We start from the raw sequence: 12,280 nt of genomic DNA on the forward strand, positions 1-12,280 counted from the left end.
TAAATCATGGATATATGAACAACCTTTTACAGTACTAGGAGAGAATGAGAAAGAGAGGTTAATTTCCACATACACACAGACATACTTTTGAAAATAAGTGTATAGATTCTGAGAGAGAGAGAGAGAGAGAGAGAGAGAGAGAGAAGTCATGGGGTACAACACTGCCATATGACATTTCAGTTTTACTTTGTTCCCCCTTCAGATAGCTATGGAGAAAGATAGGGAGGACGAGAGGAAAAAAATTACATCACAACAATCCAAAAAAATACACGATATTACTCATCAATAAAGTAGGTCTATACTTTTTTTTGTCTGCAACATCCTCAAGGAGATAATTTTCTTTGGTGCCCGACTGTTCAGGAATACCTGTCTTCACACAACATACTCACCTTTTCAAAGGATAAAAATTGAAGTACATACTTTTTGTTGTTGTGTTTGTGTTATGCCTATACCAGCCATCAGTCAAAAAAGTTTAATGATAAGTTTTGAGCACATTATAAGCTGACAGAACTGATTTTGCGGTATGTGAATATCAATTATCATTCTGATACACTTGTATACACCGAATGTTAACTTTTTCATTAATTTGAAGTGGGATGTTCCCTCTCTCTCTAATTATATATATATATACACACACACACACACACATACATACATACATATATATCACACACACACACACACACACACACACACACATGCATATCAAAATATAACCCACACATGCACATACCAACTACGAGAAAAAATATTTTTGACTGTACATATGTAATGATTTCCTAAGCCACAGCAAAGTGGTTAACATCACGGACTGGCAAGTGGGAGATTGTGACATATCATTATTCATTTGGCCATTTCATGGCCAGCTCCACCTCCGTGGAGTGACTGGAGACCATACAGCTTAGCCACTTCAAGGATGTGCAGCTGGTGATGGGACTGTGATAAATGGGGCCTAGCTGCTGGTGTATATGACATGCTGAACAACATGTCAACCTACTTCAGGAGCAGAACACAAAGCAGAAGAGCTTGATGTGAATGTGACAGGACTTAAGACATAGCAGCAAAAGCAAAATCATCAGAGATGTGCACACATCACAGTTAAGTTGTGAAAGTGAGGGTAACAGTACTTAATAAACACGAGAGGGAGAAGTGGACTTTGAAAACTTACTTGTGATTTAACTCTATGAATTTTGCTCTCAATCACCAGGATACTCACATAAACTCACATTGTGTGTGTGTGTGTGTGTGTGTGTATGCTGCTTGTCTATGTGTGCTGCTTGTGTGTGCATGCAAGCATGTGTGTGTGTGTGTGTGTGTGTTATTGTCTGACATGACTATCAATATCTAAATCTCTGTGTGTACAGACTGAAACACTTAAATGTCTGTTACATATCCTTCACCTCTCTCTTACACACACACACACACACACACATGTACAGACATTCACGTTTCAGTTTCAAGGTAGTGTCAAATCATGCATACTGATCCATATACACTAAACCATATCTGCATTTTTCAAAATAAACAACATAAAAATGGAGCAAATGACTCACTCACTCACTCAACACACAACACACACACACACACACGGATGAAAGTATGGGGGAAACTTTAAAACAAAACAAAAACAACAAATATATATGTATATATATATATATTATTATTATTATTATCAAGTCTGTGTACACATCTGCACAAGAAATGAAAAAGAACAGCTTCAAATCAAATTTTGCAACAAATTTAGATTTATTCAGGCATGGAGACATGTGGCACTTACACATACACAAACTTACTAACATATTCTCTTTCTCACGTTTATTCATGCATATGCTGCTATCCCCCTCTCTCTCTCGCTTTCTCTCTATCTCTCACTCACACACACATGCACACACACACACATACATACGCATGCCCTTGTACATGCAATTCACACTTCTTAACTTCAATCTGCTCTCCATGTATGAGTCTCTCTCGGGCCTGGAGCTGGACTGACCCTCATGACTGATCAAACTGTGAACACAGTGTCTCTTTTACAGGCCAAGGTGGAGATAAAATTAAGGGTCTATGCTGATCTCATTACCTTGGATATACATATTTCATTTTGTTTCTCTCTCTTCTGCCTCTGTGTTCTTCTTTCACAACTCATTATGCAACACTTGACACTCCAGTATTTCATTCACAATCAATATATATACATGCAAAAAAAAAAAATAAAATAATAATAATAATATATATAATGTGTGTGTGTGTGTGTGTGTGTGTGTGTGTGTGAGGTGCCAGATTTACAAGACAATTCAAACTCCTCAAACAATGGGGATGGATGTCCAGTCTACAAACATCTCATGTTACAAACATCTGCATCTCTGCAGACTTCCTGACGAAGCCTGAAGGGCGAAAACGTGAAGCTCATTTTTAGGAATAAATTTCATGAGTGTGCTTAGCTTTGATTCTCTCTCTCTCTCCCTCTGTCTTTCCCTGTGTCTCTCTCCAAACACAAGCGTGCGCGCGCGCACACACACACACACACACACACATATACACGCACACATATAATATATAAACAACTAAATGGTATCATCACCATCATGTCACTGAAGGTTAAAACCTGAATGGAAGGCTTCAAACAAACTTCAGATTCATAATACATGATGCTAATGCTTCTCAAACTTGATTCCATTTTAAACTCTTTCACTCAGCACAAGTTTTACAACATACAATCACTTACCATAAATAAAAAATAAATATTAAACCACATACACACACATGCTATTTTCCATATACCATTATCATACAGCAGAAAGTCATATCTTCTCAGGTCTTACCCTTACATAGTATCCATTAAGCAAAGAGCTGTTCTCTCCTCAATTCCTTTTTTTTTAAATTCAAATTTATATTTTAAAAATCAAAACAAATTCTGAAGAGTGTGTCTAAAGTATGAAAAAAAGGGAAATACTGTAGTACACTGATTCTGACAAGAAGCATATGAGTTTCAGCTTCAAGGTGGTGTGTGGACTGTGATATATGTATACACTACCTATTTTGAAAAAAAAAAAAAAAAATCCATGCTTAAAGCCTGACCAACAGATAAATGATCATGACTGCAGCACTTATGTTTCTTATTTGCATTTAAAAATTTTTTTTTTATAATAAACACATATTATTCTGTGTTGCCAAAAAGTCAATATAAACACGGAAACTTTCCTATCAAATTACTTGCAGCTTTACAGCTGAATCAAAACAATATTTTGACCTCGGGCTGTTTGAGGAACTGTGTTAACCAGTTGTTTGTGCTCCATCATCCCCTCTTCTCAATGGCTGAGACCAACAGCAGACGGTGAGATATCATCATACTTGTATGTTGAATGTCAGTGGGTAGCCTTTCCCTTCTCTTCTGTGGGTGCTGCACACACACACACACACATGCACGCATACATACACGCATGCACACACACACACATCCGCAAGCACACAATATCACAAATATACTATATACTGTATATATATCTCTGTATTCTGTTTATATTTTCAAAATGCATACACACATATCCACACATACAATCTCATGAATATACATATATCAGGTTTCATATTTTCAATGTCAGTTCAATTTTTTACATATAAATGAGTTAAACTTGTGCTCACATGGCTTGTTCACAGCATCATAAGCATGACTGAAGCCAAAATTACAAAATGAATAACATTCATGAAATAATAGACTGCCAATCCTCCAAGTCTTCTCAAGTAACACACAGACACAGTGAAACAACGTGCAGCACTGGACACATGCATGCACAGTTTCAGTTTTTAGGTATCATTACTCTGTAATAATACAGCCCGTTCCAACACCTTATTAAGTTTTATAATCATGCAAACACTTCATTAGTGTAAGACAACTCAAAGCTCTGCTGCCAACCTCTCAAAATGATAAGAAACCCTAAACATTAAAGGGCTCCTGATAGGCCGTGTCCGAAGCCAGTTTTTATCAAGTCTTGAATAATTACTGCTTATACTACTCACTGAATCAATCCACTGTTCTTCTTAGTGAACACTACTCATTCCATCTTGAGGGGAAAACTTATTGATGTTGCCAACTGTTTTTATTTACTACCTGTTGCAGCCTCAGCTCTCTCAAGTTGACGCTCTCTCTCCACCTTTCTAGGTAAGTAGAATGCTCGATACAGCGTTGGCGCTAAATACGCCCCAACTCCCAAAGTGGTTACAAATATGACAAATATTCGAGCATGGTTGGGATTTTTAAACTGCACCATTTTGTTCTGACTGGTTCTACCAATACTGGACAGGCCGTCTGCTCCAAGGACATGCGTGCCTAGGGGGCATCACTCACAATTCATTGCAACCCCGAATTGGTTCAAATGAAAGTGGAACAAGAACGCCACAAACCAGAATACCAGCATGAATGTTACACATCAAGTCCGGCGCTTTGTGCTTTCACACACACGCGCGCGCGCAGTCTGGTCTTTTGTGTGTTCTTGTAGAAGGCTCTTTGATGTGGACATAATGCTTGTTTGTGTATGTGATGGGTGGCGTGTGTGTGTGTGTGTGTGTGTATGTGCGTGTGTGTGTGTGTGCAATGGGTAGTGTTTCAATTCCTGTGTGTGATTCAATGGTGGTGTTTGCGTATGTGATGGGTCACTGGTGTTTGTGTAATGCCGGATAGTGGTGCTTGTGTGTGTGATCGGTGATGTTTGTGCATATGGTAGATGTGGTGTAGCGTATATGGATTTGTCCGAACGCAGTGACGCCTCATTGAGATACTGATACTGATTTGCCAGTGCATATGATGGGCCGGCGGTGTAGTTGCCCCCACGGGTTGTGTATATTATGATGGATATAGTGTTAGGTGTAATGTCATGTATGTGAGGGGTATAGTCCTTGTGTCAGGTGAAGGGTTGTGTTTGTGCTGGTTATGTGCGGAAAAGAAAAAGATTGATAGAAAACTGTGACGGTTTTCCATTGCTACCGACATAAACTGAAGATTGCTGAATGTCCCGCCTTCCTTTGATTTCATTACAGGAACTCAGTGGTAGTATCTTGTATTTCGTTACTGATAGTTTCTTAATGCCTAATTTGTTTTCTTTGTTTAAGTGGGTCGCATTTTCTTGACTCAGAAACCACTGAGTGGTCACCGGCTTTTGTCTTGAATGTTTTCGTGACTATCTAGTGATGATTACATGGAGCTGTGGGCTACTACATTGTATGGTAGCTGTCGGTGAGTGATTGAGAACAATGGATTGCAGTACGTCAGCCATGAAGAAACTGTATGAGAGCTTGGAGGTACTGCCGTGTGGATATGCAGCGATGTCTCGAGTTTTACTGATGACATACCCATGCCTCATTTCTTTTCATCTTGAACACACACGCGCGCGCGAATGCATGCCAGTGCTTGCCGGCCGTTGCACGCGCGCGGAGCATCACTGACACACACACCGGAACACACACACACACACACACACACACACACACACACACTGACACTGAGGCACACACACACACAACAAAAACACGTGCGCACCGCCTTTTCTCTAGCAGCAACCTGCTAAAGCGAGATCATCATCCATTTTAATAACTGGTAATATTAATCATTTTAATAAGTAATATCAATCAATGACAATGAAAGCATTTGCTAGTATAGCGCATTTCTCTGAGTAAAGTTGGACTCCATGCAAAGCATACGACGGATGTTTCGCATATCGACGCCTGCACTGGTCCCCCACAAGGAAAAGGTAATGGATAGATACACGTCTTATTCGCAGTGGTTAATGCAAACTTCCAGTGCCTTGGGCACGGTTCCCCCGGCCGTCCCGCCGCTCCCCCTCGACCCTGAAGATCCCTGAACACCTTGATGTTTAGTTCATTCACCCTAAACAACGCCGAGTGCCAAAAGTGTGTGACTTGAAAGAGGTTACGATCTGAGCGAATTCAAGGTTCAGATTGTCTCCTCTCCTTCGTATCTGTCATGTGATCACTGTACAGACAGCATCTTCACCTTGGCCAGATTGAATGCGGATCACTTGAATGCGCGTGTTCAGTAATGGAGCAGACTGCTCTGACCGATGCCACATTGAAGCTGTGGGAAAACTGAATAGCCCGTAAATAACTTGCCACTTCGTCGTGTGACAGGTGTTCACTGACGTGGGCTTGTGTAAGGAACTCATAAAAGACCGAGAGTTTACCGTGACAACGTTTCCTTTCAGCAGTGCACATCATTTGATTCAAGTCACTCGTGTGCAGGATCGGTTCCACTGGAACTGAAGAAAGTAACAGTCAATCAAGTGTCGCGGCTGTGAAGAACAGGCCAAAGTGCAAGAAGCAAGATGTCGAAGAAAGATGAGGTATTAGTGTGTGTGCACGTGTGTGCGTGTGAGCCAGTTTATGTGGGTGGGTGGGTGGGGGCGTGTGGCGGGGGTGCAAAATTATTGTTTGTTTCCTATAATTGATAGCCAAAGAACTGTCCTGCCTTAATCACTCCCTTTGTCTGTCTGTCTGTCTGTCTGTCTGTGTGTGTGTGTGTGTGTGTGTGTGTGTGTGTGTGTGTGTAACCATGCTCCATCTTTGATAAATTGATTTCCCACCACGCTAATTCGCCAAATCAACAAGATTAAGACCCCTTCCCAAGAGTAGTTATTTTCGATTCCAGTCTCATTAATTCAGGAGGATGTTTATAGAATGACATTTCATCCAGTTTTAATGTGCAGAAAAGCATTCAAGAATTAAAACTAAAATACCAAACACACCTGATGGTCAAACATGCTAACAATGCTATTTGACTTTATTTCATTAGATACATGCATAGTTGTATCTCTAACCACTATTCTAAAGCGTGGTTCATATTTCATCTGAAAGACTAGCACCCTGCCCAGCCGTAAAAGTCTTGTGGAGGTGAGTAAAAATCCCAGTCCGTGTGGGAATCGATCATTTCCGAGTCGAGCACTCTGTTACGAAGCCACAGCTCAACTTACTTTTAAATGTAAAGTCCGGATATCTTTTTGAACAATTATGAACTCAACCTTTTCAAACAAATTTAGTGTAATAAATATGAAATAAAATAAAAATTAAAAAAACGAGCAGCAAATGTCACTAGCCTTATTTCTATTGTTTCAACAGTTGAGAGGGGCGAGAAAGGAAATCACTGACACAGGGAAAAGGGGAATTTAAGATATCTCCCCATACACAAATACTTCTAGTTTCCCCCCCCCCCCTCACACACACACCTTCGCTACCCCTGTCCCCCTCCCCAGGTACATACATCGTATTTCGGTTTGCTAAGTAAATAGTTATACCACAACCCAACACTCCACCACTTCTCTCCTTCCTGTTCTCGCCTTCAATGCAAAAGTAACATCACTGACTCCAGCCATGTCCAGTTCTTTGCAGGTAAAGACTCCCACGTGCAAACCTCGCTTTCCAGTGCACATCCAATGCAGGAGAAGTCTGACGACACATCCCATTCCTTAGATCCTCCGAAAATGCAAGCGTTGCCCCCCACCAGACAACAACAGCATGGAAGGTCGGACACACGATCTAGGGCTGATCCCATTGAACCGGAAAAGCCAGTGATGCCTTACTCTGAACAGTCGGTCCGTGAAAGGCAGAACATTACGGGTGATGCTTGTGGCTCAAGGAATAATCCCCGGGTGCAGGTTTTGTCTGGCATCGTGTTTCAAAGGGAAAATACCGCATCTGATTCCCGTAGTCCCAAGATGCCAGAAGTGTTCCCTGTTGAACCACTGCCACCTCAAAGGTCAGGCACTACATCTGATACCACCGAATCTGGTCCAGAAATGCCAGTGCTCTGCCACACTGAACAACTAGAACCTCAAAATCCAGATAATAATAATACAAAATCTTATTCTTCGAGCATTGACTGGAACCCAGAGACATTAGCTCTGAGCACTGATGAGGTATCACCTCAAAGGAAAGCTACTGTATTAGACTCTTGTGAATCAGGTCCAGATAAACCAGTTCTGTCATCCTCTGAACAATTACCACCTCAAGCGTCTGGCATCGTACCTCTTATGAAGGATACTGCATCTGATTCATCTGATTCCCGTAGTCCCAAGATGCCACAACTGTTCCCTGTTAAATCGTTGCTACCTCAAAGGTCAGGCACTTCATCTAGTCCAGAAATGCCAGTGCTCTGCAACACTGAACAACTAGAACGTCAAAATCCAGATAATAATAATGTAAAATCTTATTCTTCGAGCATTGACCAAAACACAAAGACGTTAGCTATGAGCACTGAAGAGTTACCTCCTCAAAGGAAAGCCACTGTATTAGATTCTCATGAACACAGTCTGCACATGCCAGTTCTGTCATCCTCCGAGCAATCACCACCTCATGCATCAGGGAGTACAACTCATACATCAGATTCCACTGACAATCCAGAGACAGATACGTCAGCACCAACTTTTAGCAAGCAATCGCCACTTCCATCGACACACATCCAGTTGGGTTCTTCCGACTCTATGAACCCTAATATGTTTGTTCGGTACAGGGAACTTGCTGGTAAAACATCGCAATCAACGTCTGAGTCTTCCAGCTCTGATGAAGACACAGGATCTGAATACACGACAACCATTCCAGGTCTAGGCAATGTTTCTTTTGAGGACTCTAGATATGAAGAATCTACTGACACAAGTGTTCAGATTCCCGGTTCCCAATCGCCAGATTCGGATACCATTGAACAGCCAACCTCAGGCAAACATAACCTTTCAACTTTCGACAACTCTGAATTCAAAACAACTCGCACATCAGATACCAGCCCCTCACCAGTAACTCCCTCACAAAATCTAGACACGTTGCAGGAGAGCGGAGAGCAGCCTGGGACTGGGTTGTCTGCCAAATCTGATGTGGTTTGCCTTGCTGAAAATTCTGTGGCGATTGTGGGCTTTCCAGACACTGCTTCATCTGAGATACCTAGTCATGGGCAATCTAGTCATGATAAAACTGACCAAAGTCCCGATTCCCTAAGCCGGATTCGGCGATCATCGAGCAGCCAACCTCTGGCAAAGATGACGTTTATGAATATCAAACAACTCACACCACTGATTCCAGCTCCGCACCAGTATCTCCCTCCCCACATCCAGACACGCTGCAGGAGAGCAGAGAGCAGGCTGGGACTGGGTTGTCTGGTGCCGTTCACATTGTTGAAGGTGAAGGTTCTGTGGTGAACGTGGCCTTTCCGGACATTACTTCATCTAAAGAACCTGGTGATGAGGAATCTGGTCCTCACACCACTGTTCAGACTCCCGGTTCCCAAACGCTAGATTCGGCAACCATCGAACACCGTGTTCCTGAAGGTTCTGTGGTAAATGCGGCCCTACATCCAGGCAGAGAACAAGACACAGACCGCTCGTTGGATCAGGCAAGTACCCAGAAGTTGATGGGCAGCTTGTCCAATCGAAGGTAGGTATCCTATTATTCCTTCTTATGGGAACGTGTTCAGCTTGAGTGGTTCGGGGTGGGTAGTTTGGGTGATAGGATGCATGCATGGTTAGTTGTTTGGTTGGATAATAAATGGGTATTTGGTTCGATCATCGCTAGTTCAGTTTGTGTTGTTGTTTTTAGTGTTTTTGTCGTCGTCGTTGTTGTTGTTTGGGAGGGGTCGTGGGGGGCGGGGGTGGGGGTTGGGGGGGGGGGGGCGACAAGAAATACATTACGTAATGACTTTTGAAAGCAAGTGCCCGACAATATATCGTTCTCTTTAGTGGGACATAGCCGACTGCAGTAGCAGGATCTTTGGGGGAGAAAGATTTTCATATTTGGATGAGAAAGATTTGCATATTGTGCTTGTGTTTCTGACTGTCTTTCCCTTGGTATCCCGTGTGTGTGTGTGTGTGTGTGTGTGTGTGTGTGTGTGTGTGTGTTCAGCGGATGTGGTGTAGCGTATATGGATATATCCGCACGCTCTGACGTCTTCTTCATGAGACTAAACCTGAAACTGAAACAGTTCGCAGTAACGGAGGCTGGATGTAAACAACGACAACAATAACAAGACTGAAAACAAATATAGGCCTACATCGGTACATGTAGTTGTAAAATGGGGACAGGAAGGAGTTGTGTAGAGGACAGGTGCACACTCTCACTCTATCCTGCAGGATCTTTGGTAAGAATATGGGGTGATTATTAACCTTAACCAAAGCAGCACGTTTGGAACACCGTGCATACAAAAAAAAACCAAAAAAAAAGAAGTCAAAAACAGTATCAAAACAAACAACACTGGACATCACTGCGGCCATGAAAGGTTGACATAACGCACAATCATCAATAATTATGTCGTCGGCCGAAAGAAGACATTACTCATATCAACACTCTTCACCAGATGTCCAGCAGTATACTCTTCTCAAAGAGAATCATGTGAACAATCTCCATTTACGCTCACTACCCACGACCAACACCTTGATTAGTTAGATGAAATACTGTATACCAAATATTGGACGGGCTTATAACAACCCGCAGTGCCTGTATATGTGACGTTCGAAGATGAAAGATTCAATGAGTCATTTTGTTGTCCTTTTTCAATAGCAACAATAAATTCAGTGAATGATCTGACTGACTCGATCAGTTCCTGAGCTTACGTTGATCACCCTAATGCCGTTGACTGACTATAGTTTGGGTGACTTCCACGGGCTTCCCGGCCAAGCCTACGCCTCATGCCGACCGCCGAGACTTTTTCTTCTTTATTTTTACCTTCGGTTCAGATACCGGGGGTAAACCACTAAACAGCAGTGCTTCCATCCTGTGTGTCACCCGTGAATCGCGACCTCGAGAGATAATCAATATCGCATGACTGACGGATCCCGGCTTTGTTCAGCATCGTTGAAGATATACTATGTCCTTGTGAAATGCGCATAATAACTTATTGATTTGGAAACAGCTGAACTTACTACATGCTTACAATACGCTAGGCAGGGATGGGTAATCGCTTACACAGACTTCGCGGCTTTCTCCGTGTTACGTCACTCACTAAGCCGACTGAGTCCACAGCGGCTCCGACCCGGCTGTTCGCATTCAGAACATTTGAGTTCTAATCAGACGGACATCCAACATAAAAACTAGCATTTCTGACACTGAGTGTCATTGTCGTATTACTACCAAAGGTCCCATATGGGCCCAGCGCTCAGCTGATATCACAGATTGACGTAAGCTTTGGCGGTTGGGCCAACAGCAAAATGAGAGCTGTATGATCAATGACTTCTCCATTGCAATGGGAAGTCATTTACAGTTAGTCTTTTGTGAAGGACTATGACTCTCAAACTAGGAGGCAAAATTGCACTGGCTCTTAGTGCTGCAGCCTTGGCGGCTAGTTGGCCTTTGGCAACCATTCCAACGCCGAATGTCCTAAAACCCTCTTGGCATAGAAAGTGTGGGTGTAACTTGGGCAAGACATTCTCCACTGGAATCAAATTCTGGCCCAAATAGTTTGGACAGCAGTTGCCTCCTCTGTTCAGTGTTCAGATGGTCATGGTCGGACACTGACGACTGACTATCATTCATAGGTCCCATCATCTCCCCCTCAATCCGTTTCCCAACTTTCTCATCCCGCGTCGGCCACTTCAGTGATCAGTGCGGTGGACGTCATCTATAACTTTGTAGTAATAGTAGTAGGGGCTTTTTTGGTTTTGTTTTTTGTTGCTTTTTTCTTTAGCCTCTCCGAGTCGGTACTTTTACGCCCCTTCTTGTTTCTTAATTACTTGGTGGTTTGCTGTGCATGCCTACCCTAATTTCCTTTTATCATCAATGAAAATAAAATTCTACTCATCAAAATCTTGAAATCTCTGCTGCATTTTGGGATCACTTTACGATCAGTTAAGATTTTGTGCAGTTTTAATTAGATGTTAGTGTCCCCGGCCGACTGTTCCAATGCTTGATATCACGATTAGTAAAACTGAACTTGTGGATATTAGTGTTACAATGTCTTAGTAACGTTTTACCTCATTATTCCTTGTTTTATCAGAAGAACTCTGAACGAATATTTTGTCTGTATTGTGGATATCGTTGTCTAAGTTATTCAATACTATTTATATGTCTGGATTAAATCTCCTATTAATCTTCTGCCTTTCATTACAGCAGTTGCAAGTATCTTAACCGTTCTAAGTATGTCATAATAAAATTATCTGTGCATTCTTCAGGTTACTATTTTGGTGGCTCTCCTTTGAACTTTTTTTTATTTTCAAAAGGCATGGCCGATACCATAGGCTGCATTCCCATACTCGATGATGTGGCCAACTAGGGCTTTGTACAATTCTGAAAGAGTATG

The sequence above is a fragment of the Babylonia areolata genome, chromosome 18, assembly GCF_041734735.1.
Source record: "Babylonia areolata isolate BAREFJ2019XMU chromosome 18, ASM4173473v1, whole genome shotgun sequence".
Classification (NCBI taxonomy): domain Eukaryota; kingdom Metazoa; phylum Mollusca; class Gastropoda; order Neogastropoda; family Buccinidae; genus Babylonia; species Babylonia areolata.